The following is a 26,987-nucleotide window of genomic DNA, read 5'->3' as shown; positions in this document are numbered from 1 at the left end:
TTCCTTTAAATTAGCCTGTACTTTTTTTTCAATAATACAAATGTATTAATACCTATCTAATTACAGGACTAAAATCTTATGTAAACAACAACAGCAACAGATAAAAAATTGTGTTGGTATTACACAAAATCCATTGAAAGGAAGAAACAGGAATTGCAAAGTAAATCTTATTTTATTAGGACAAGAAGAATCTCAAGAAATTTCTATTATAGCATTTGTTTTCTATTTCCTAATGTTTAATGTTAAAATAAAATAAATAATAAAAATGAATAATTACTAAATATTTTTATATCACTTAAAGACAGAGAATGTTTGTAATTATTTCTCAAGCTATAAAGAGATAGCCAATTTACTGTAATTTGTGAATCACATTACAGGTTTCAGGTTATTTGGCAATCACATTAGAAAACTTTCTGAATCTAAAGGTCATTTGCAAAAAAATCAATTTAATTCATTTCAAGAACCAATATCAGACTGTTAGTGCTTAAGAAGCTAAATTTAAATTGACTCAAATTAAACATCTTAGTATAAATCACTCTGAAATGTCATGGTTTTAAACTATATTCATTTTCTAACAGTTGACACTCTAAAATGATTTTGAATTAGACAATTAGGCAAATTAGTCAAAATCTGATTTAACCACAACAATATTAGCATTTTATTACAAAATTTTGAAAGAGAAATCCAGAAGGAAAGAAAAATCAAGTATAACTATACAATGGATAGTTGTGCTCTGGTTACCCAGGTCATAATACTACACTGCATTATTGCAATGCATTGAATAATAGTTTGAAGTTACCTTGGAACAGGTGTTGGAAAATGCAACTGATTCAGTAAATAGCAGCAAGAATGTTGGGGGGCATTTAGAAGGGGGCACTTAGAAGCAGGACAGTATTTCAAGCAAAGTCCTACTAACTTGATCTGAAAGGTTTGATAAAGGGTTGATGATGACTTTCAAGCAACAAAGAAAGTGGGTCCAGGATGTCTTATGTGGTTGTGCCTTTTTGCTATGTTAGTGTGTTCACATTCAGATGGAAAGCGCCTGCTCTGCATAGCAAAAATGGTGAAGGAAAAAGATTTTAACCATGGCTACATCAAAATTATTTAACTTCCTGTCTCAGGAGACTCGGTGTGGTGGGTCAGTGGTTAAGATGCTGGGCTTGTCAGTAGGAAGGCAACAGTGCTCTGTGATATCATGCTGGCTACTTGACTGCCGAAATGCCTTTGGACAGCACTGGTCAATGGCCTTGAAATGGCGATGAGCTCCACCCCCTATAGTTGGCAAAAACTAGCTGAATAAAATCCATAGGGACTCCCTCAAGAGACTAGGTTGGCATCTTCTAATATTTAAGAAGGCATTAATTTCATACGAAATGTAAATATTAGTTCATTATTCATTTTATCTGCTGTACCAATTTACTTTTATCATATGGATTTTTTTTCCTGAAACTGTAATTGTATATTTGCCTTGTACTGGCTGTAATTGTCCTTATCTATACTGTATATAAATAAATAAGAGCATTTAGTTTCTCTAGCCTTTTGTCTCTTCTGCCTTCTACTTTGCTTAGCACAGATCTTTATCTCCTTCCATATACTCCTGCTGGCTCAGCTAAAGCCTAATTCCATGTTAGCCCAACACATGGAAACAAGGCCCAGGAATACGCAAATGCTTTCAGAATGAATAGGATTAGGATTTTGCCTTTCAACGCCTGGCAAAAATCCCAGGGAATGCATCCTACCTTGCCAATATAGTTGTGCCAAGATTTAGCTATGAATATTGATGTTCACGTCATTCTTTCCTTCCTCAAAAGTTTGCTATTAGAGCTCACAGAAAGAAATTGAGCCAGGAGAACTAAGAAACAAGAAGGCAAGCTCATGATCGTCCAGTGATCTGAAATATTAAACAAACAAGCAAACAAAAACGCCAATAAAGATAAAATGTGTACAACAGCCTCTGAATGTTGAGTGTCAATTAAAAAAAGAAAACAAAAAGTGAGAGCAGAGTAAAGAGTAAAAATTGGCTTCTTGAGCTCTAAGCAACTGATTGAACAGCACTGAAGTATTTTCAATTAGAAGACAAGAATATATAATCTTTATTTCTTTAAAGCATTGGTAGGACACATTTCAGGTCAACACAACTTCAACTTGGAAAAGAAAACCACAAAGTTATTATTCAATTTTGGAAAAAATAAGTCAGTTTCCAAAGTGGAACATGTTTGAACAAAATTTCTATTTGTAAATTTTCTGATTACTGACAATTATTTCCAGTCCTGCTATTTACAGCACCTTTCCAAGCATGAATCTCTTTCCTTGCCCGCTTCCCTTGTTTTCAGCCAATTTTTGCCATCCAGTACCAACGTGAGCAAAATGTTTAACTAAGTACTGTATCTACATTGATCAGGTGGAACTATTCTCATCAAGCTGAGAATGTTTTTTCCTCATTTTCTCATGAGGAAAAAAAGAAAAGAAGTATGATTATATTAACTTATTTTGAAATTAAAGAGCAGAAAAAATAATTGAAGTATAATTTAAGGCATTTTAGTTAAGATGCTCCAAGTGATCAGGTTAAAAGTTTTCTAAAATTGTAAAATATTTTTAACAGAAGTTACACTAGCTTCTTTCCACACAAGGAAGACAAATTAATTTCTTCTGTTCTTCACTATTCATCTCTGGCTTTCTGCAAAATAAGAAAGCAGGGTTGGGGCCAACTGGCTCCCTCAGTCTTACTTACCTGCTCTCCAAGATTAGAAAACTAAAGCCTAAAGAATGGATTGTTTCTAACTTGACCACTCTGATGAGCTATGCAAATTTATACAATGCCCCTTCTTCAGACTATAATAAAATAAGGGAGGGGGAGATCAAAATATGCTGGAGGTGCAGCCAGTGGCTACTTTCCTATTTCCTAACACTGTTGGAACATAAACTAGGCCAAATGACTCCATTAAGATATCCTTTGCAGCAATGTATCATTTTTTTAAAAGTTAATTTAATAGTTCAATCTATTGCAGCACTTCAAGGTACTGGTTATGTCTTACATGACATGGGGGCCAGTTATTCTGTGGGACTTGCTCACCTCTTGTGTAGTCAGACTGGCTGCTAAGAGGTGACAGAATGCATGTAATGTAGCCTCCCTGATCAAACACTCTCATCTTTTAGACCCAGGAAGTCTAAAATTTATTCTGTTACCGCACTGATCTCTGCAATGAGATCCAAATGGCTCTCACACTAAAGGTGTTCAGAAGTCCTTAAAGCCATGGCTGTTCTCCCAGGGCTGGTGGTAGGGTGGATGGAACACTTTGCTAGATGTGTTTGTATATGTTGTATATGTTTTGAGGTTAGATGTCTGGATTTGCCATTTTATTTATTTCCCCTTACTACATTTTTATTTGTCTTATTGTATTTGTTTTTGTTTTTTATACTGTGAACTGCCCAGTCAGGCTGGAGTTGGGCAGTGCTAAAGTCAAATTAAATAAAGGAATAAACAAAATAACCAACCAGAAATTATGACAATTCAGACAAAAATTATTTAACTAGATGTCAGCCCCAATATAATTAGCCCAAGATGAAAATACCTCTTTAGGTGCCTGTGTACCGTATTTTCCGGCGTATAAGACAATCTGCATGCCTAGAAAGTCATCTTATACGCCGGAAAGTACCGTAATTTCTGGTGCATAAGATGACTCGGCGTATAAGACAACCCCCGACTTCGGCGCTGATTTCCACGCTTTACAAAGTCGTCTTACACACCGGAAAATATGGTAATTCTCTTAAACTGAAGAGAACTAAAATATCAATTACAATTTGGAAGTAAGAATGTTCATTACTCTACAAATACAAAAACAACACTAACAGCTGCACAATACCTACAAAACAGAGACTGTTTTAATAATAAAGCTTACAAAATACCAATAAATATTACATCTAAAGGAACTTCTTGGTATGTCAAAACAAAAGTAACTATTATCAGTTATTTTCTTTGGTAATGCATTTTTCAGAGATTAACCGCACCACTTCTGCACAAGGGAAAAATATTAACAAACTTGGGATTCCCCAAGATTTCTAAAGCTATAAAGGAAAAGGGGGGGAAGCATCCTCCCTCCCCAAAAGACATTTAAAGGAGAACTGGGCATATTTACTATCCATGGAACATTGAGTCAGTTTGGGGGAAAAACATGGGCCATAAGAAGAAAAGGAACTGGCCAGCAATAGGCAAACTGCTGATGAAAGAAGTGGGCATCATAGATAAACTACTGGATGGATAGAAGTGAACAGAGGACATAATTAGCTATTTCTCTAAAAGAGTCCAACAAAGTCGTTAGATGCTGATATATAGGGGACTGAGTATCCCTATCCTTCCTTCTTTATCCACCAAATGAATGCAATTTTTTTCCGAGAATGTGAAAACTGCCCAGAAAATTCAAAGTTTTACAGGTAGTCCTTGTCCCAATGGTCATGTGATTGTGATTTGGGTACTTGGAAGCCGGCATGTATTTACAACGGTTGCAGCATCCCAAGGTCATGTGCAACCTTCCCAGCCAGCTTCTGCAAGCCAAGTCAAGGGAAGAAGGTGAATTTGCTCAACAATCATGGCAAAAAAGATCATAACATTAGGCATAGTAATCTGATGACTCACCTAATAGCTGTAGTGCTTTACAACAGAAGATCCAGGTCCAAATGTGGTCATAAGTTGAGGACTACCTGGAACATATCTATGCATTTTATAAAGTCTTCAAACATGAAATGGGTTTTATTTAAAAAAAAAAATCTTGATATTTGACATTAAATTACCCTTAATATATACATACTCTTTCCAACATAGAAAAGGAACAGGAACAGAAATTGCTATTATACAACATCCTATAAACTATAGGAACTAGCTACTACTTCTATACACCTTACCCCAACACATACAAAATTATTTTGACCATATATAGAGAGAAATGTGGTCTTTGACAGTGACTAAGAAAATGCATTCTAAAAGCATATTTGTCATCCAATTTAGAAATGCCTATAGCAGTGATGGCGAACCTTTTAGAGACCGAGTGCCCAAATACTGGCCTCGCCCCCATTCTACCCCCTGCCCCGGCCCTGCCCCGCCCTACCCCATTCCCCGGCCCGCCTACCCGCAGGGCCACTCACCGCCTCCAGGGCCCGCCGCAGATCGCCCAGGCAGCCCAGCAGTGCCATGGCAGCCAAACCCTCTGCCCTCTGCATCAACTGTGCGTGAGTCTTGTCTACGCTGCCTGGCTGCCATGATCTTGGCTGCACTGCTTCGCGTGAGCCACGCTCGGGAGCAACTCTCCTCTGGGGGGCTGCTGGTGAGGAGGGGGTCGCAGGGGAGGCGAGGCTGGGGCAAAGGCATGTGTGCCCACAGAGAGGGCTGCAAGTGCCACCTCTGGCACGCGTGCCATAGGTTTGCCACCACTGACCTATAGGAAGGTGCCAGTGATACAAACTGAAATAGCAAACAAGTGTTGGATAAAATATATTGCTTCAAAACTATATAGCCTAGATTCATGATGCTTAAATTCTTAAATATTATGAAATGTTATCTCTTAAAATGAACTCAATAAGAAGAACTGGCCAAAAGCAAAATCCATGGGGACCCTATTTTCACATTTTCCAGTATATGTTTTGGGCACTTTTTCAGAAAGTGAGGAAGATCTTTATTCATAAAGCCTTAGGTTGTGAGATAATAGATAGCACAAGCTTGTGAAGCTACTTTATTACCATCTTGTTCTAGGTTATTTAAACATTTCAAATTCTGGTCTTTCTTTACCAAGCCTAATTATATCCTATTCACTATTGGTCTTCAATTCCAAAAGAACCTTCCAGTTACTTAATGTTAAATGGTCTGAAAAAAAAAATATACTGTTACAAGGAAAAAGAAATGATGAGGTTTCAATTAGAATATGTCTTGTCTGATTTTATTTGATGTAGATCAGACATACATACGTACAAAAGGAGGTCAAAGGCTGCAGCACTGGGACCCTGGAATTTGGAAACAGGACATTAAAACAAAGAGGGAACTGATCTTCAGAAATCTAAGCAGCTGTAGCTCTTGGAAACTGCCTTTCACTCACCACTGGGGGAAGGGGAAGCTGAATTCTTGTATTTCAAGGAAGCCCTCTAATGCCCTGCTTGATTTTCAAATGATCTCTCCCTTCCCTCCTCCCCCCCCCCAAGAAAGAAAAGTCTGCAACTGCACCCGGCAACTGACAGTGAGACACCCATTCCAAAGCTAGCCAACCAGCTGTCATGTGCTAAATGCATCACTGGTATCGATTCATCCCTTCAGAGCCTGTCAGGACTGTCGCTGGCTTTTGCAGCAGAACAATGCAATACAGAAGCCGGCCATGCCCTTGTCTCATAAACATTCCTTGCACTGGAACCCCAGGCCACTCTCGGATGTCTCCTTAGCTGATCTGAACTTTAGAATAACTTGATCTGCTTCCTCTATTCAGACAAGTAATGAGAGACAGCCAAGAGAAGGCCACAAAGTAAAGGGGGAGGGTGGCAAGAGAAGCTTTAATTGCCTCCATGGTTTTCAAGCCCTTCCCCCTACCTTTCTTTCACATGATTGCCTTTCATTGGCCCCAGCTTCATTACACTCTCAGGAACAGTCTCTTAACTCCTTTGGGATGCAGGTTCACAGGCAAACATCCTGACAGACAAAACACGATCCTCCCCATCTTAATCTCACTGATGTGCAAAGATAACAGAAGGCCTGCGTCCTACAGCAATATTGTTTCAGAATACGAAAAATGGGCAGTGTTTGTTCTGCAGTTTGGAGATGGGAAATCATCCCACCATATAGCCTGCACAGAATGGTACAATCTGAAACTAATCATTGTTTACATTAAAATTGTGTGCATAGGACATTAGGAGTTTGAATTAAACATCTGTTATAATACGATTTCATACATATATTAAAACAGGACACTGACACTACTGCGTTCTGCTCAAACTTCAGCCCTCCTAGTATCTCAACTACAAAGTTGCTTAAAGGTGAATGCTTGCAGGAATAGCAAAGGAAAGAGAATGTCATTACTCTGGATCTGAAAACAGTAGGTATTTAATTGTGTAAAAGTCATAACATGCTTTTGCAAATAAACCAACTTTTTCTTTAATTGGTAAATGCTGGCAGATTTTAAAAACACAATATCGTATCTTATATTGTACACAAAAGAGGAAAATTTAACACAGATATGACAGACTATTGCTCATTATCTTCCATTTTGAGGCAGTGTCCACAACGCATTGTTATGCTAAGATTGCAATCCTTCACATATTATTTTCAAAATAAGCCCATCACATGCTCATTTGGAAGCATGCTCATTTGGAAAAGAATTTACACTAGAATAGGCTATACAAAGCCAGTTACACAAAACAGGAGATTTGAAAAGTAAATAACTAAACAAGTAAAATGGAATATGTAACTTAACCTCTAATTTATACAAAGAAATCAGAAAAAAATCAGCCATTAACAATAAGCAGCACATAAAAACTGGATGAATTGGATTTGAAATCAAATATCACCATTTTAAAATACACATTAATAAGTATTACCGCAGCAATTTAAGCATATTGATTGGTAGCTAAACAGAGCCATTACACAGCTTTGGAGCATAATTTAAAACTTTTGATTATTATGCAAGCCCTTTAATACTGCAGCTATATTTCTGTTTAGAGAGAAGGAACTCATCTCTGTTTCTCTTTCTATCTCATACATGCACACTACATGCACATTCACAGAGCTAAGTAAGATTGCTTGCTCAAAAGTAACAATTCTGTCTGGAAGGCACAGAACAAAAGTACAAGGTCACCCTTATTGGCTCCATGTACAAAGAGATAGAGAACAAAAAACTGTGGCAACTGCTGTTCCTTGGGTTCAATGAATTATGAGTCATTCATGTTGCTTAATTAACAGGAAATGTATGTTCATTAGATACCACTGAAATATACTTATATGGAAGTAAACCCCACTCCACTAATGGGACTGACTTCTCACTAATTCAGCACATCATGGGATGAGATTAAAGATGATTTGCAAAATATAAAAGGCTGTGCTGAGATTTTTATTATAAGATATATGACCAGCAAGCAGCTCAATAAAAGTTATTTGCCTGACAGAAACGTACAATTTCTCTGGTGGATAATTTCAAAGATCTGATGGAGGACAACAAGAAAAGAGTAAGTACAGTAAGATGTACTTAAAGCAGTAAGCACAGAACTCTATTGGTTACGTTACACCATAGTGTATAAGGCAAGAAAACGGAGAAACCATTATCACAAAAGCAAACGCACCTGTGAATTGCAAGATGGTTTTCATACTCAGAATTCAACAGTAGATTGAATAACCTATGCTCATTTGCATATTTTGAAGAAAAAAATGGAACACCCAAGTGCTTGCTTTATAGATGAAGGAAGACATACAACATATTCTGTATGTTCTTGCCATTCGCAGGAATATGCCTTTGCTCCTTTCTTCCACATGTGCATATTGGGAAGTGTCATGTTTCCACTATACACTTGATCACTTTTTCCAGAAAATTCTTAGCTTACACTTTGACAAAAATGGACCCATCCCATAAGTCATACTGAACTGCTGCTGATTACTCAGACATGGCCATCTTTGCTTGGCAACAGTATGGAAATGACTTTCCGCTATTTTCTTCCAGGTTTTTCAAATTCCCCATCCTGCCTGCAGCTCTGGAATTTCCCGAGTTTTCCATCCAAGTACCAATCAGTGTGGCCTTTTTCACATTTTCAAGATTGAGCCAAAGTATTGTCACCTGCTGTGGCTTGCAGAAACGATCAAAATGTTTGATGGACTCAAAGAAACTTTAGCAGTTAATATTTATTTATGGATCACAAAGAAATATGAAACAACAACGTATTAATCCCAGATTTAAATACTAACAATCTTAAATTATCAAGGCAACCTTCCTTGTCTATGAATTCCAAAATTCAAATTCCCAGCAAAGAATTATGATAATCAAAATGCTACATATCTATCTGTTCACCTGCTATCCTTTGTTCTTATAAGTGTCATAGAAACATATTGCCTGTCACATTCAACAGATTAAATCAAGCCCCCACGACTCTCCAGATCAACTACAGCTGGGGTGAAGATGATGGCAGCTTGTAAACTAATTCATCTGAAGGAGAACAATGGGAAAACTAGATGAAACAAGTAAGCCTTTATTTTGTGTATTATTAAATGTATAATTAGTGTCTATGTTTACATAAGCACTTAAGAGGATATACAGTCATTAAAATGAAATAGAAAATACCATCCAGTTCCATAACTGGAAATCTAATTTTTCAAGCCCAGCCCTTTGAAACTCCATTTTTGCCATTTTTCAGTGCTAGAATGTTTTCCTGTAGTCTTAAATCCATAGTCCAGTCATAGATTTTGCTGTCCAGCCATAGCTATTAATGGCCATAGTTATCAATATATTAGAAAACAGTCATTTATCCACCATTTTGCACAGCTATTTTTTTAAAAAAAGAAACTACTGATTAACCAATCAAGTATTCTGAGGGGACATTAATAAGAAGAGTTCAAAAAGTTGTTTCCAGCCCATCTTCATTCAAACTTCATTCAAAATAAACTAAAGAACATGCTCTATGAGAAAAAGAAGAAAAAAGCAAGCATATGTCTTTGTAGTATACGTAACACTGGTTAAATAAAAATAAAGCTTTTTATCAGTATTCAGGTAATAAAAACATGCAGTAAATATATATCTTCCTGCATTGTTACAACTGAATCTATTTTGGAGGTATCTAATTTACAGGTATTATACAAACAAATTGCCCAAATTGTAACTTTATCAGAGTGTACATTTAAAATGCTGGTTTATATTTATACAGAGAATGATGTACTTTCCCGGTTGTTTTAAATGTTTGATATTTTTCTTCTATATGTCCTGCAAATAAAGTAGGAAAGCATAGTAAAACCACTAAAATAGTTCTACATTAAAATATGTTAAATCTTGTATCATCTGCCACTCTTTTAAAAAAAAAAGTTTGAGAAAAAGATCAGATTATTTAAAAGCACTTTGACTGAACTTAATAAATCCTGACATTCTATTTATTAGTTTTGATTCTTATAAATGTGCTAAAAGAGAAACTATAAGCTTAGCTACAATTTATTTGATTTGATTTTGGTTTAGGTTATTGTGTCAACCTATCCACTGTGATATGTAAACTATCACTTATGGTTTAGGATTGTTATGAGTCCAGCCAACTGTAGTTCAAACCATGGCTGACTTACTATGGACTAATATAAAATGTGCACCCAGCAGAGACTCTTAATAACTCCTCTTATTTCCAACTGAGGCCATTCAGTTGATTTCAAGAAAGGTTTCATCACTGGCACGTTTTGTGTAGTTTCGCTATTTTAGGATGGAATGGCAGCCAGTGATACCAAGCTAAGAACAGCTGCCTCAGGAATATCATCTTCAGAATGGACCTGGCTCACAAGATCACACAAATAAATTTTTAACAATATGTACCCAATTCATATTGTTTCTATAACAATGTCCATTCAGGAGGTTCCTAGAATAAAGTAAATCCCTAGCCTTTTCACTATTAGATTAGTGCACATACTGAAAAATACATCCCAATAAATTAGTAGTTGATGGCTATCCAATCATAGCAACATTCACTTTAAGCCAAAAAATCAGTGGGAAAGGATAAAGGACAAACAGAGCTCTAGTCAGGAAACGGGCTGAGCCAAAGAGATATAGATATATATGAAGGACAGTTGGGCTGGGCTTGCAGAAACATGCCAACATAAATACTTATCAGAATATTAAAGGAAAAACAGCAACTGCTGCAAGGGGCAAAAAAAAAAGACAGGCGGAAATTGGCTGACATCTAAAGATAAGAAGTACTAAAACTACAAGACAGAGAATAAAGCAAAGGTACGAACTAGAAACCGGTCAACAATTCCTAGGTAACAAGCCAGCCAATACAGTCATTAAATCACTTCCTGCTAAACCTTAATATAGCCTCAGGATGGTCTGTGGGGAAACGTGTTGTGTCAGCCAATTACACTAGAAGCAGAATGACCTACTACCATAGCATCAACATTACCGATCCAGTTACATGGACAGCTCCCTACAGCACAGTAGTCAAAACACACTCTACATTCAAGGCTAAAACCAGGAATTCACCAAGGATTGCACACACCAAATTAAGGTTGGCAAAGGTAGACCACACACTGGCCAATTTCTAATGAAGTGTTTTGCATCTGGTGGATGCTGGATTCTTGGAGAATAAAGTCTAAGCTGTTCATCCTACTGAACCAGCATCACCTTGTGTAAGATAGTTCTCAAACAATGCACTCCATTTGGTAGAAGGCAAGGGATTTAGCTTAGTGCTAGGCCTACTGATACCAGTAAATGACCTCTTAGATGTTGTCCAGTAACCCAGATAACTTATGCTGAGGGCAGGAATGCATCAGCACATTTTGGAAAATATTGTTTTGTTTTCTAATAATTGCAACAGAGCCCATATAGATGCCAGAGACATTCTTGAAAATAAATGATGCTGGAGGATGATGGTGCTTTGTTTTGCAGCATGCCATTTTTTAAAAAAAACTAAAAAATGAACTTTATCATATGTGTCAGACCTGACAAGCTATATAAGGAAGTGTCAAAGGACATTATTTTGACTATAGAATTTGGGTCTGTGACAAATTACAAAGATAAGGACAAGCAGGCAAACATATTAAAGGGAAATATTTGTATATCCACAGCTAATATAAAAAAAGTATGCCTTAAAAGTTGATGGTAGTGTATTTCCAGTTAGCAGACACAGCTTTTTGTCAGCCTCCTGCTTAAAGAGGCCAAACAGCTGGAGTAATCAGACCTTCCTGAGATCTAGTGTATCAACTTTATAATTTTAAGAGTGCACATTCAACATCACTTGTCACAGGTTTGTTAAGGCTTACATAGAGATTCCAAAAATGTAACGAACATTCACAATGTATGTCATTGAATTATAACAGCTGGATTCCCACAGCTGGTTACCTTCACATGTATTTGGTTTATAACTTTTTGAAGCCTCATGCTGACAGGAAACTTTGGGAGTTAAAACACTCAACATACAGGTAGTCCTCACTTAAAAATAATTCCAGTTGCTTTATGACCATTCAAATTTAAGATACGCCTCCAGAGAGCTACTTAACACCTGCTTTTGAAGTTATAATGACCACACTTGCCCCTAAACCAGTGGTTCTCAACCTTTTTAATGCCGCGACCCCCAACCAGTCGTAAGTCGAGGACTACTCAACTGGTCGTAAGTCAAGGACTACTCAACTGGTGCAGCACCGTTTGCAGAATGGGACTTTTGGCGGGCTCAGCAGGGCAGAGACAGCCTGGACAATTCCTATTGCTTTTGAAAGCCAATAGAATTAGACTCTATTCAAGAGAGTCTATTCTATTGGCTTTCAAAAGCCAATAGAATAAAAGGGAGTAGCACAGCTAAGGAAAAGGGGAAAAAAAATGGCGGACTGTGTTGTTTGGCGACCCCCGTGAAATGGTCGTTCGACCCCAAATGGGGTCCCGATCCACAGGTTGAGAACCACTGCCCTAAACGGTCATGTGATTGCATTTTTGGATTCTTGGCAACCGGCTCACTTTTATGGCTGTTTGCAGCATCCTGCAGTCATGTAACTGCAATTTTCAGCATTTTTTTTTTTTTTACCAACTGAAGACATTCAGTTCCAGTTTTCTACCCAAAAATTTCCACTGGGAAAAATGGACTTGCTTAATGACCCTTTTGCTTAATGACTACAGTGTTTGCTTAACAAGGACTAAAACAAGGTCATAATATCAAGCATAGTCACATGGTGACCCACTAAGAACTGCCACAACTTATAACCGTAATTCAGGACCCAATTATGGTCATAAGCTGAGAAACCAGTAATAATATCTAAAAGGTATCATTTTCGGGACACTGGAATATGGTAGGAGTAGTAGAAGCAGCAGTAGTAATACTAATAATGCTTAAGCATCAGCCTGATTATAACTCTGTCACCATTTTCTTTGTTCAGATAAGGAAAAAAAAAAAAGCTAAAATGGGCCATATTTTGCAAATTGATATCAAAAAAGAGCCTTAGGTTGAAAGCCACTCTCCCCTCCCCCCCCCCACAAAATAGCTAATTATTGCATTAGTTAACTGCTGTTAAGAGAGAACATTTTTTTACTATTTTTACTTGGATAACTAAGATTCCAGACAGCCTAGCAAAGAAAGAAGATACGGTACTTAGAATCATAGTTCAGGATTAGGGAACCCATAGGATTGCAAATCCCACCAGTTCTAGCCAACATGTTCAAAGGTGAGGAATGTCAGAAGTGGTGGCTTTAAAAACATCTGGAGGACCATGTAAGCTACTGTAGAGCTTGCAAAAGAATTGCTTAGGAAATGTACCCTGGCTCTTTTAGACAATAAAATAAAAAAATCTGCATGGATTTGAGTTATTATTATTTCTGAAGTTACTATTGCTACTGTAACTGGCTTAAATCCAAGAACACCAGTTTAACTGGTTTTTCGGTTTGGCTGAGTTTAAATAGTTTTCAGTCTTTAGTTTCTGGGAATCCTACTCCCATTTCTTCCATTCCTTCAAATTATGTATCTTAAACAATGCGGGGGGGGGGGATACAACTATCTACTACCTGTCTATTAAGTGTGGAATTACTAGTAACAGTGCCTATTACAATCACTCTTGTCAGATGTGAACAATCAGACCCACATGTGAAGAGTTCAATTAGCTATTTTATTGCTTAAGCCTACAACACAGGAATTTTCTCAGAGTGGCTGTTTGCTCCTGGGTCAGGTTAGATAAGGTTCAACAATATTCTGGGGGGGGGGTGTCAGACTTTACCCTTTTGTGCCCATGTAGGGATTCTAGACTAATTCTCCATTTGATTCCTTCCCCTGTCTCGGCCAGTCTTTAACAACTCTTCAATACTGTAATTATGCCCATCCATCTTCTTGCTGAACATCCTTTCCCTCTATTTCCTTCCACCTTCCCAGCATTAGAGACTTCTCTAGACTAGAGAACTAGGTCTTTGCATAATGTGTCCAACATAAGATAATTTGAGCCTGGTCATTTGTGCCTGAAGTGAGAACTCTGGGTTGATTTACTTGACAGCAAGGCAGAGATTTGCAAAATCTTTTTGTAGTCACTTAGCAGTATGTTTTCAAGCCCAATTCAAAGTACTTCTTATACCCCAAAAGATCCATACCTTGGGGCAAAGGAAAATGTTTTTATTTGTTAGATTTATACCCCAGCTTTCCTTTAGAGGTTTGCAGAGACAGATAGACACAGACAGACAGGAACTTCCACTGCTGAGGCAGGGCTTCAACAAGTCATTAATCCCACTGATTCTTTTTCTTATGGTCTATGGCAGTGATGGCAAATCTTTTAGAGACTGAGTGCCCAAAAACTGGCCCCGCCCCCGCTCCACTCCCTGCCATGCCCCCGCTCCTCCCCCACTCCATCCCCCACCCTGCCTGCCCGCAGTCCCACTCACCGTCTCCAGGGCCCACCACAGCCCCCCCAGGCAGCCCAGCAGCACCATGGTGGCTACGTACTCTGCCCACGCCCTGCAGTATCAACTGTGCACAGCCATGTCCTTGGCTGTGCTGCTCCGCGTGGGCCACACTCAGGGGTGACTCCTCCAGGGGGGCTGCTGGTGAGGGGTCGTGGGGGGAAGCGAGGCTGGGGCAATGGCACATGTGCCCACAGAGAGAGCTCCGAGTGCCACCTCTGGCACCCGTGCCATAGGTTCGCCACCACTGGTCTATGGATATAAAGAGGCCCTACTCAAAGTGCCCCCACTCCAAGAGATAGTATAAGGGCCATGGGACAGAAGGCAGGCCTTCTCAGTAGTAGGCCCTCATTGTGACCCATCCCAAAAGCGAGACTACCCCTTCAATTACAGCATTTTGGATCAAAGAGGATTTTTGATTCTTAGAAAGAATCAGGGAATATCTGCTGACTTTATTTCTTTAATTTATGATTTGTTACCAATGAATTACCTTAATTCAGTCTGAGGTAGGATAGTTTTAGTGTTGTGTTTTATGTAGGGCACTAATATACATCCTAGTCTATTATTTCTGTGCTATCCAATCATGTCCAAAATTGACATAATTGGATAGCACAGAAATATTAGGAGAACCTCACTGCAAATATTTGTACCATTATAATGACTAGATTATAAGCAGTGCAATGAACTGATCCAAAGAAAACACAAAAATAAAAAACAATTAATAAAATGACATCATTAAAGTATGGATTACAAAAAGAGTACTGTGAACAGATTATAAGCCTTTTACAAAGAATGCAAGAGGATGGCTGAGATATTGGGGTATTTCCTGAATGTCTACACTTCTACAGAATTACTAACAATTGCACTGTTATTCAGTACACTGAATAAATTTCTTCTGAAAAATAAAAGAACACATATTTCTTTGCTTTTAATTTCTTTTCAAACAAGCCTTTGCAATGTAGCTGCTGAATACTCCCTCTTTTTAAAAAGGGAGAAAATTCAGAATCGTCTGGAATATAATAGTTTATTTTCCAAGCTGCTGAAATACATATTGTTTATTTTTTTTATTTGTAATCAAGACTCTGCAAAGACAGTGAGAAGTTCATGGAAAAAGTTTGAAGCAACTGGAACTATAAGCCAGATAATTGCATAACAGCCTTGGTCTGCAAATTCACAATTTTTATGGTTTCTGAAGATTTTCTATTAATATTTAGATTCACTTGCAAATGAAAAGTAATTATTGGGGCAGAAGCATCTGCCAGGAACAAAATATTGACATACAATTAATCACAAACAATGCTAACCTAACCTCAAGAAAACCATGCATGACCAGTAAGATCATCATTTCAGTGATATTTCTGTCTTTCTTCACTCTTTGTGCCTTCCCTCTTCATTCCTTCCCTCTTTCCTTTCTTCTCTCCCTCCCTCCCTGTTCCTTTCTTACTTTCCCCTTCCCTCTGTCCTTCCATTTTTTATTCATTAAATTGATATGCTGCCCTTCTCACTGTTGAGCTCTCTCTTTCCAGTAAACAAGGGCTCCTTCCCTGTTCCTTCTTTTCTCCTTCCTTCCTTCCTTCCTTCCTTCCTTCCTTCCTCCTTCTGTCCTTCTTCTCTCTCTCCCTCCCTTTCCCAGCAAACAGGTTAGTGACCACTGCCAAGTAGAGGACAGACTGCAAGAGTGGGCAGTACAGGGCGTGCTAGTGCAGAGGGATTGGACCATTTCTCCACTGACTCTCCAAAGACATGGGCAGTGGGAATGTGGCAAGGAGCACAAGAGTGTCAGCAATCATGAGTTCCTTTGGGATTTCTCGTGAGAAGTTGACAGCTGTTGAAAATGAGAATCACGTGAACGCAGCTGACTGTACACTGAGGCAGCAAAAAATCCCCAAATTTCATTCCCTTGATAGTAACAGCTCCAACATTCTGTAAGTTGAGGTACCTTTGTTGACAAAGCTTTGCCTTATGATGCAGCATTTCGCACCAACTGAGGGTTACAAAGTATCACACAGACACTAGAGTTTTAGTACTGTGAAGATACTGTCAACCAGTTCAGGTGAAATATCAAGATCATGATTTGTTACGAGAAGATTTCTGAATGATGTCCAGGAACAAACTGCGAATTGCTATTTATCTAAATATAAGAAATTGAAAATTTGTACAAGCCACAATTTTAAAAATAGGATGTAAATTATGATCTACAGATGTCATAATTTCCTACATATGAAGAGGGAGAGGCTGGAACTAGTTTGTTCCAAACTCAAGGTTTAAATAGGCTGTCCTTGCACGTGAAGTTGGAAGCATAACCCCTAACATCAATATGAAACATCCATATATCAAAACATGATTGGTTATGAAATCTGAATCAGAAATATAACAAGCACTATTTCTCAAAAGACTTTCCGGAGATCTGAAGCTCAGATTTAGTATTTTTCCACAGTATTCATGACTACTAAAAATACAATATATATAACTATGTATAAAACCTAACAAGATCTAACTTAGATCTATGAAAGTAGTCCTTGCTTAGCTATCTGTATCTGTTATCACCAAAGCCAACAGTCTAGTTAGTAACTATTAGTAACTAAACACTGGGCTCATGTAACTTATTACATTATTCCTTGTACTACTCTCCCAAGTTAAGAAAACAGTTACCTACAATAAGAGACTGAAAGTAAACTATAGCTTACAATGGCCCAATGCCAATGACTAATCTTTAAAATATTTTGGCTTATTAAATTCTGGTGAGCATGCATGTCCATGAAATCCAATTATTTTCAACTAGGTCTACTTCCATTACAAGCAGAAATAGCTAAACAAACCACAAAAGTTCTATCCATGGTTTATAAGCCGTTTATGAGGCATGGTGGCATAGTGGTTAGAATGCAGTACTGCAGGCTAATTCTGCATTCCACAGGCAGGAGTTCAATCCTGACCGACTCAAGGTTGACTCAACCGTTCATCCTTCCGAGGTCGGTAAAATGAGGACCCATATTGTTGGGGGCAATATGCTGGCTCTCTAAACTGCTTAGAGAGGGCTGTAAAGCACAGAAGTCCCAAAGTAGCCATTCAAATTAAAACCAAACATTTTACAACATGGAAATAAATATTCCAGGGTAGTCCCCCCCCCTTTTTTTTTTGATTATTTAAGCAAGGAATAAAGGAAAAGAGAGAATGTGTTTATTTGCATGCATAAAACTGCAAAACAAGAAGTAGGGTGTCTAAGAATGTATTATCCCCAGAGAGTAGTTCTCTTTCTCCTTGCCACCTTTTATTGCCTCTTCTCTGCATATAAGCACATCCTTTCTTTTCTTCCTTTATTATTAAAAGATTATAGTCAAGTAATTCGGCAGAAAGGAGGCTCTATACACAGCTTACTATACAAAGATCAGTAATAAGCCAGTCTTTCTCCCAAACTTAACAATCTAAAAATATGACATGATAAAAGATTGTGGTGGAAAAGGAAAACATTTTGTTAACATTCTTGTAAATGTAATGGTTGAACAGTTTGAACATCTAAATATAAATATTTCAACAATAAAAATGCTTAAAGTATAAGAATACCCAACTCTATTTTTCCTTGCATGTGAGTCAGGTGATTGGAAGTGCTGCACCAGTACTTGAAATTCAAAAATGGACTGGATTAAATCAGTAATCTATAAATTTTGACAGAAGTTTTGGAAATAGGTATTTTGCTCAAACTGATAGTCTTTAGCCCTCTTTGACTGAGTGTATTTCCCCACAATTACAATGATTTTATATTGTACTATGCTATTATTTTGTCATCCATAATGTGCTGACAAAACCAAGCTGGATTACATATTAAGCTAAATCATTGTTCTCAAAAATACATTTAGCAAAACCAAGCAAACCATATTATGTCTCATTGTAAGGCAGTGTTTCTCAACCTTGACAATTTTAAGGCATGTGGACTTCAGCTCCCAGAATTCCACAGCCAGCAATTGCTGGCTGTGGAATTCTGGGAGTTGAAGTCCACATGCCTTAAAATTGTCAAGGTTGAGAAACACTGTTGTAAGGTAAGAAGATACTCCAAGTCCAATATTTTGCCTTTGAAGGCAGAAGGAATATATTTCACTATGAGATCAGTACATCTGTTAGAGCAGTGGTTCTCAACCTGTGGGTCGGGACCCCATTTGGGGTCGAATGACCATTTCACGGGGGTCGCCAAACAACGCAGTCCGCCATTTTTTTCCCCCTTTTCCTTAGCTGTGCTACTCCCTTTTATTCTATTGGCTTTTGAAAGCCAATAGAATAGACTCTCTTGAATAGAGTCTAATTCTATTGGCTTTCAAAAGCCAATAGGAATTGTCCAGGCTGTCTCTGTCCTGCTGAGCCTGCCAAAAGTCCCATTCTGCAAACGGTGCTGCACCAGTTGAGTAGTCCTCGACTTATGACCGGTTGAGTAGTCCTCGACTTACGACCGGTTGGGGGTCACGGCATTAAAAAGGTTGAGAACCACTGTGTTAGAGCTTTCTCTGAAAGAGATAATCTTTCATAGTAATCCATAGTTCAATAAATACATCACCAACTATTCTAATATGTTATATTTGAGATTACTTGAAGACTATCTAAAAGCTACTTCATTCAGAAAATGATTACTAGACTGCCAGATATTGAGAGTGTACAACATGTCCTAAAGAAGAGTAAGGAATAGAATCCAGTTTCTGATCTTTGCAAATTCATATTCTATTTTTAGGAATAACAATACTTAAAGGAATGGCTGCTGCCAAAATACAAGTAGTCCTCAACTTATGACCTCAACTGAGCCCAAAATTTCTGTTGCTATGTGAAATAGATGTTAGGTAAATTTTGCTCCACTTTACAACTTCTTCTTGCCACAATTGTTAAGTGAATCACTGCAGTTGTTGAGCTGGTTGTTCAGGGAAACTGTCTTCCATGTTGACTTTGCTTGTCAAAATTTTGCAAAAGGTGATCACATGACCCCGTCATAAATATGAATCAGTTGCCAAGTGTCTGAATTTCGATCACATGATCAGGGGGAATCCTACTTTTGCAAATGTTCAAAACGGTCATAAGTCACTTTTTTCAGTGCTGTTGTAACTTTGAATGCTCATTAAAAGAAACTGTTGTAAATTTAGGACTACCTATAATTTATCCTAGACTGAGTGAGCTGTGAAGATTCTCCTCCAGATACCCACCCCATCTGAAATGAGATGGACAGAGCACTTTCACCAATAATGCCTTCCTTCCCATTACGGAAGTTATTGTTTAAGTATTTATTTCGCTATATTGTAATATATTAATCTCACTGTTTGCATTATACAGTGAAATGCATAGGAATCATCTGGCAGAAGGCAATATGCAGATAAAAGGTAAGTCATTCTAAAAATGAGAATTAGATTATAGCAACAAAAAGGCCTGCCACCTGTCAATTCCCCTTCCATTTATATTAAGATCCCTATTGCAAAATAAACACCCTTCTCTAGGTTCATTCAACAGAATATTTCTTTTTACACCCCTTCATTAGCTGATGTATAGGCGATCCCATCAAATAAAAATTTAAAAAGCAAGGTTAGTCACCCAAGGAATTAGTATCTGGGGCTAATAATGTCTGCAGCGTATTACATGCCATAACCAATCACAGGAATCGAAATCATTATATAGGCTGAAGCATCACAGTCCTATCTATACAGTATTCACTTCCTAGGATATAGAAAGTTTTGATGGCTAGACTCTGGAAGCACACGTTTTCAGTATCATTGTAGTCCAGTGCTGCCAACTCAATTAAATAATTACAAGTTGTAATGTAATAAAAGTGATTCACAGGTAATATTAATCCTACAAGTTTTAATTAGGACATACTCTAACACTACAATGCACAATTAGATGGCAGAAGTTGGACTTTCGTTCATAAAAATGCAGGTTCTCCCACAACAAAACCTACATTTTTAGAGTATTTTTGTAGCATGGTGACATACATGGGTATTCAGAAATCCCTTAAATTCAAGTTATTTTATTTCTTTTTGAGTATAAGATGGTTAGACTTAATTTTCCAATGTAAATTGTTGCCCAACCCATTCACATCAATCAACTATGAGATTATTTCTATTTTATATTGAATAAATCAGGAGTTTTAATCAAATATTCAAATAAGCAGACAGAAAGAATAGTTTTTGGAAAACGTTGTCTGGAGTGATATAAAGACGCCTGCCCTGGGCAGCGGATTGGACTAGAAGACCTTCAAAATCCCTTCCAGCCCTGTGATTCTATGTTGATGGAAGAAAGCAAAGATGTAAAATGTAATCAAGCATATGTGATTTTCTGATGATGCTCTAAATAGATTATCGGGATTCTGCACATTTTTACATTTTTGAATAGTGTCTCTGCTCTTGAAGAACATACAGAAAAGCTGGGCCCATGAATGGATCATAGCCAAAGGAGATCTATGTAGAACTTCCAAGGGCAGCGTAATATCTTTGTATCTGCCTACATGAGTTGCACTCCAACTGCTTTCCCCAGACCATGTTTGAAAAAAATACCATCTATCAAAATAAACAGATAGGTATTATAATGCCTTAAAATTATTATACATATACGATATTTTTATTTTAATGGAAGTCTAAGCAAGAGTAGCATTCAGTTTTCAGCACCAGGATGGACTTGGAAACTAAGAAAGGCTGGCTCTGGTCAGTACTTAGATGGGTAGCTACCGGTAGCAGAAATTCCAGATAGCTAGCCTGGACAGGGGAAGACTATCTTCAAAGAAGGTAATGGCAATACTTCCATGCTGCAAAAAGAAAACTGTACAGACATGATCATCAAATCACGAAGAGTCAATCTCAACTGGAAAGAGAATCTACATTCCCATGAAACAATGCTCATTTTAGAGTTACCATTAAACATTTTTTTAAAAAATACAGAGTTCCGAAAGAACAAGCAAACATACCCATAAAAACGAAGAACTGCCACCATCAGCTTGTTACTGGCTAAATGCTACAGCTGTGCTGTAAATTCAGAAGCTAAAAGGGGCCTTCCAGCTGGGATCATAAAGTGCTTTGTTTAAGGCTGAAGCCAGAACAACACAAAGAATAGCAGACACAGAACAAGTAGATTGCCAAGCCAATCCACATCTGCAATTTGCTGATTTTCTTTAATCCTTTATTTTAATTAATGCAATTTCTTTTCAAGTTCTTTCCCTCTCTCCTATCCAGCAACACAGAGTAAGATCCTCACTCAAAGCTATTTTCACCTAGGCATTAGTGGAACCACTCTTTCTTCTGTAGCAATTACCTGAAAAAGAGGCACGGTGTCTCGATGGCTTAAAAAATGCCAAGAGGTCTGTACTCCAGCGGTTCAAATCCCTACCATTGTGTGACAGAATGAGCGCCTGTCACTGTCCTCAGCTCCTGCCAACCTAGCAGTTTGAAAACATGTAAATGCAAATAGATAAATAGGTATAACTTCGGTGAGAAGTTAACAGTGTTCTGATTTTCGCCATTCGCTTTGCACTGCCGTGTGATGTCATGCTGGCCAAATGACCCCAGAAACATCTTTGAACAGCGCTGGCTCAATGGCTTAAAGAAACGGAAATAAACATCACCCCCTAAAGTCAGATATGACTAGGGACACAGGGACTCCTTTTACCTCGATACTGGAACTATATCCCTCCACCTATTTGTTTTGTGGCAGCTATCTGAAACCTTTGATCAGATCAAAATTAGAGAACAAGGACCACTCTATTAGTCTAGCGATCTTCAATACTAAATTCAATTCTCATATATTAACGTTTTCTTGTCCATAACTCCTATGAGAGCTCCTTTTGAAAGATGACTTGAAAAGCACAAGGGGATTAGGTCTTTGTGCAGCCAAGGGATGTCTCTGAGGAAGAACAATGTTTTTCATCCTTTTTCATCCAGCTAACTATATGGAAAAGGAGAAACAGGTACTGTAGCTTTAATGCAGTTATACTACTAGATCTGTGATGCCCAATCCAGATCACTAGGAGATGGCAGCAAAGAAACTTTTTTGTATCTCTTTGCTGCTCTCTAGTGGTCATAAGAACGTCTGCAGCTAATATCTGGTAAGTATTAACTGTAGGGCAGGGGTAGGGAACCTTGGCTCTTTTATGACTTGTGGACTTCAGTACCAAGAATTCCTGAACCAGCCACGCTGACTCAGGAATTCTGGGAGTTGAAGTCCACAAGTCATAAAAGAATCAAGGTTCCCTACCCCTGCATAGGGCTTCTGACAAGTTCTGCTAACTTACAAGGGCGGTGGGGGGGGGGGATAATCCTTTGAGTGGAGTTTCCAATTCCAAGCCAGTGTCCAGATTTCCTGAAGAAAGTGAAGATGTCTTACTGTACATCATAGTACCAAATCCATTCGTCACTGCCATCAATTTCAGTCTAAATACTACAAGTATCTATAATATTTGCAAATGTAACATGCATCTTCCAACAGGATTTTCAAAGTGGTATTTAGAAAATGTCCATTTTATAAAAATGTTTAACTTGAGCCATCTTAAGCAAAAATCCAGGCAACTAGTACAAAACAGCAAAGAGTTTGCATCTCATATATCTCTTTGCTCTTATTTAATAATCTAGATTTCTATAGCAAGATATGGTAACCCTAGCTTTAGAATTGTATTCAATCTGTAGTCTTATGTGGAATATAAACCAGACCATTATTATTTGGCTGCAGCCTTTACACCCATACATCCTTCCTAGGTACCATATTGTTCCTTTGTTTTATAAACAACTCCTTCTAGGAGGAAAGAGCCAAACATTGTCAAACCACTTCCTCAATCATGCATCTCTGAAATACCCAGAATAATTTAAGGGCAGCAGCAAAATAGTGTGATTATTTGGCACAGCTCTTTCGCCAAGGCTCAAATGCCAGCACAGAAAGAAGGCAACAGATGCCATCTTTTCAAGAAATTCTTAGCTTTTCCTAAGATGTTTGAAGAGAAGAGTAAAATGTGTAACAGCTGTTGCTAATTTGTGACTCCTGCTATCTCCTCCCAAATCAACCCAAGCACACTGTTTTAAAGTTATAAAAATGCATACATAATAAAGCAGTAACCCACCAAATATATAATTTTACAAAATACACTTAGGAATTTTAATTTAAAATGTCTTACTAAATTAAATGCTTCGCCCCTTAAAAAATCTGGCTCTCAGATTCTTTATAACAACCTCACTGCTAACTATTAGCTTCCAGATTTTAATTATTCTTTCAAATAATGAGTGGAAAATCAGGCATTTTCATTCCAGCTGTTTGCCTTTTACTTAGTAGTCTCCAGCATTAATAATCACTTTTATTTTTTATATATGTTTCATCATTATATTCTGCTTACACATTCTCCAATATGTCTGGTTTGTGTAATTAATTCCATTTTTATTAAAGCACTTTCACAACAATGATTTTACCAAGATTGGACATTCTGGACCAATACTAGGCACTTGATGTTTTGTGATTTGATTGTTTTTGTGAAGGGGAGGGGCTACTGGATTTTGTATTTGGGATTTTACTTCTGCAAGCCACCTGAAATCACCATGAATAACTTAGGTGGCCATATACATTTTTTCTTAACAAAAATATTTTATACTCCAGCCACAAAAAAATCCTTAATTACCTTAATAAAGTTAAACACCCAATGCTGTTCCACACTATCATCAGTGATGCCACTGCATATCAGCATCTTGTTTGGCAGCTGGCATGCTACAAAATGCCATAGGATGTGCTCATCTTTTTTCCACAGCGTGCTATTAACTTATATGTCACAATGAAGTATTGCTAATATTGTGTGGAAAATGTAACAGCTTAATACTCAGTAAAAGCAACACAATATAACTATCACTCCGCCCAATCTTGTTTTCTCACAAACAGTATAGGAATTTTGTAATTGAGGTATTGCCTTGAAAGTAGAAGGAAATTAGTTTAACTGCCTTGTTTCCTCTTTAACATCCCTATTAAACTATCATTGATCTAAAAGAGGAGAACATTCCTGGCCATTTTCCATCACCTGTGTACACAGACACTATGCCATTTCTTCTCTAATCTTCAGAACTGGGGTGCAGTCTCTCCTGACATAAAGAAATTGCAGCTTCAGACAAGGAAGAACAAAGCAAGATTCAGAAGCGCAAGACAGCATTAGAAAGAGCCCCCTTTGATATTCTATATAAATCATTCCAGGTTAAGCCGCCATGCAGGGGATGCAGAGATTCAGCTAATGAGTGTGAAAGCACTTTGAAGATGAAAAGCAATCTAAGCACCAAGTATTTCGAATTGATATTTATGTATGCTGGGTTTTCATATTTTTAAAGCTGTGCCTGGGCAGCTAAGGACTCTCCTTGTCAGATCTGTTGGTGGAAATAGTGCTTCTTAACTTCACCAATTCTAAGAAAATTTGGATTTGGTGGGATGATAATGTGTGTTTCATCAAGAAGGCAATCTTCACCTAAGTGGTTTTCCAAACAGGGAAAAACCAAGGTATCCAAATAAACATAGTGTCTATGTTTGAACCACACAGAGAACTACATATCAACTATCTTTGAGTCTAGCACATTATGCAAATCCAGAATCACTGCTCAGCTTGTGGTCCAGGGTATTGTGGGAAGGCCAAAAAAGGGCTAAATAACTGGGTGCATGAAGCAAGTTACCTATTCCTAACTGCAGAATCTTAAAAAAATAATTAAAATCAAAGGACCCAATAACAATAAAAAAGCCAATCAAGTTCTCCACCCTTCAAGAGCCACCAAGAATCGCACTCTTCTGTGGGATGGCTTCTTTTGCTTAGCACCCCACTCATTACCACATGGGACTTTGTGAGGGACAAAAGTTTTTTTTTTGTTTTTGTTTTTAAAAAAAGAGTTCTCAGGAAGGGGAGAAGGGAGGAAGGGGAGAGAACCCTTCCTAGGATTAAATGCCTCTCCCACTCTGACTGTTTCAACTATGGGATCCCCCTCTCTCCTCCCCAAAAGCTACAACGAAAGAGGCAGACTAAAAGGGGAGCGGGGAGGCAAATTCTAAATCACAAGGAGGTCGAAAGGAGGCTGCTGCTTCAGCTCGAGGCCCTTCCTCTCCTCATTCTGGGGTTGCGCTGAGCCTTGCCAGCTCCCCCCCCTCCCTCCTTTTGTCCACAGCCCCCCCCCTGCCCTTTCCTTAGGTCCGGGGAGGGTGAGACATGGAGGTCTGGTCAGCCCCCCCCCTCCCCTCCAGTCCCCAGCCCCTCTCCGAACCCTCGCGTTCGAGTTCCAGTGGGGCCTGCACGCGCTGCCGGCGTCCTCGCGCCCATTCATTAGCCGGCAAGAGCAGCCGCTCTCGCTGCTGGCCGCCCCTTCCCGCCGCCTCGTACCTGTTGTCTGCAAGCTCCCGACTGAGTGCAAGCGCCGCACCTGAGGAACCCGGGCTCAGGGTATATCAGCTAAGGGAAGGCTCGTTGCCTCCGTCGGTTCCCGGGCTCTGCTCCGTAGGCAGCTGGCTCGCAGGAAGGCTGCCGCGCTCGGCTCAGTGCCTGTCGCACAAGCAGGAAACCCCAGTGGCAGCCCGAAAGGGGGCTGGTGCGGGATGCATTAGCGACGTCTGCTTAAAGGCCATAACAGGCTCTGCGGGGAGCACCGGAGAGGAACTGCCGCCGCGTTAACCCTTCCCGAGCCGGTCCCAGCTTAGCTCAAATTGAAGCGACCGACCGCCTGTTAGCTCCCTTCCTCGGCTCTGATCCGCCCCCTTCCTCCCTCTTCTGAATCCCCACCCACTCGGGCCAAGGTTGTTCTAGCGTTCGCACGACGGGGTTTGATTTATCTTGCGGGGACGGCCGGGGCTGCGGTTTAGAAATCCTGGCTTCGCTGGTCAGTTCTCTGTGGATCTGCCGGGGGGGGGGGGGAGAGATGAAAGTGTCGTAACCAGCAGTCCCAAAAGCCAAGCCGCGACGCCACGATTTCTTGTCCGCGTCGGGGGAGAAAAAAGCTATCAAACACAGGGCCTACTAACGAGTAAGCAAGCGTCACGAGAGCCGGTTGATTAGGGTGGCCCTTACTAGTGGCACGTAAAGGCACCTAGAATCGCAAGCTTCATTAAAGCGTCTGCAGGTCTCCAGCCGTACCAAAATCGTAAAAAAAGGTTATGGTGCATTTAAATAATCCCGCTCCAACGGTTGACTGCTTTCTTAGAGATAGTGAGATAAACTACAGATGCATTTGCACGTGAGAATGTGCAAAAGACCAAAGTCACAGTAGGTGAAGAACACTGACTGATTTTTAAAAATAAAATAAACTGTCTGAACAGAAGATCAGAGAGTCATAAATTACAATGGGATGTGGGAAAAAAACATTGCCTAAAGGAAGGCAACGCTATATTGCTGCCATGGAAAGAAGGTGAGCATGCCTATGTAGTCACCAGAAGTTGCTCAAAGGGGTTTCTCTTTAAATCAGCGTTTCTCAG

General features: G+C 38.9%; 1 long non-coding RNA gene across 1 annotated transcript in view; it reads right to left on the bottom strand.

Moving 5' to 3' along the window:
* Nucleotides 1–26,362, bottom strand: part of LOC120306879 — a 72,789-nt gene extending 46,427 nt beyond the window's left edge. The window contains exon 1 of the long non-coding RNA XR_005556409.1: nt 25,903–26,362. This is a non-coding gene — a long non-coding RNA (uncharacterized LOC120306879). The remainder of the gene's footprint in view (nt 1–25,902) is intronic.
* Between the last annotated feature and the right edge of the window lie 625 nt (nt 26,363–26,987).

This window comes from Crotalus tigris, unplaced genomic scaffold (assembly GCF_016545835.1).
Source record: "Crotalus tigris isolate CLP2741 ecotype Arizona unplaced genomic scaffold, ASM1654583v1 scf7180000017754.2947050, whole genome shotgun sequence".
NCBI lineage: Eukaryota > Metazoa > Chordata > Lepidosauria > Squamata > Viperidae > Crotalus > Crotalus tigris.
This window is presented reverse-complemented; position numbering and strand designations above follow the sequence as displayed.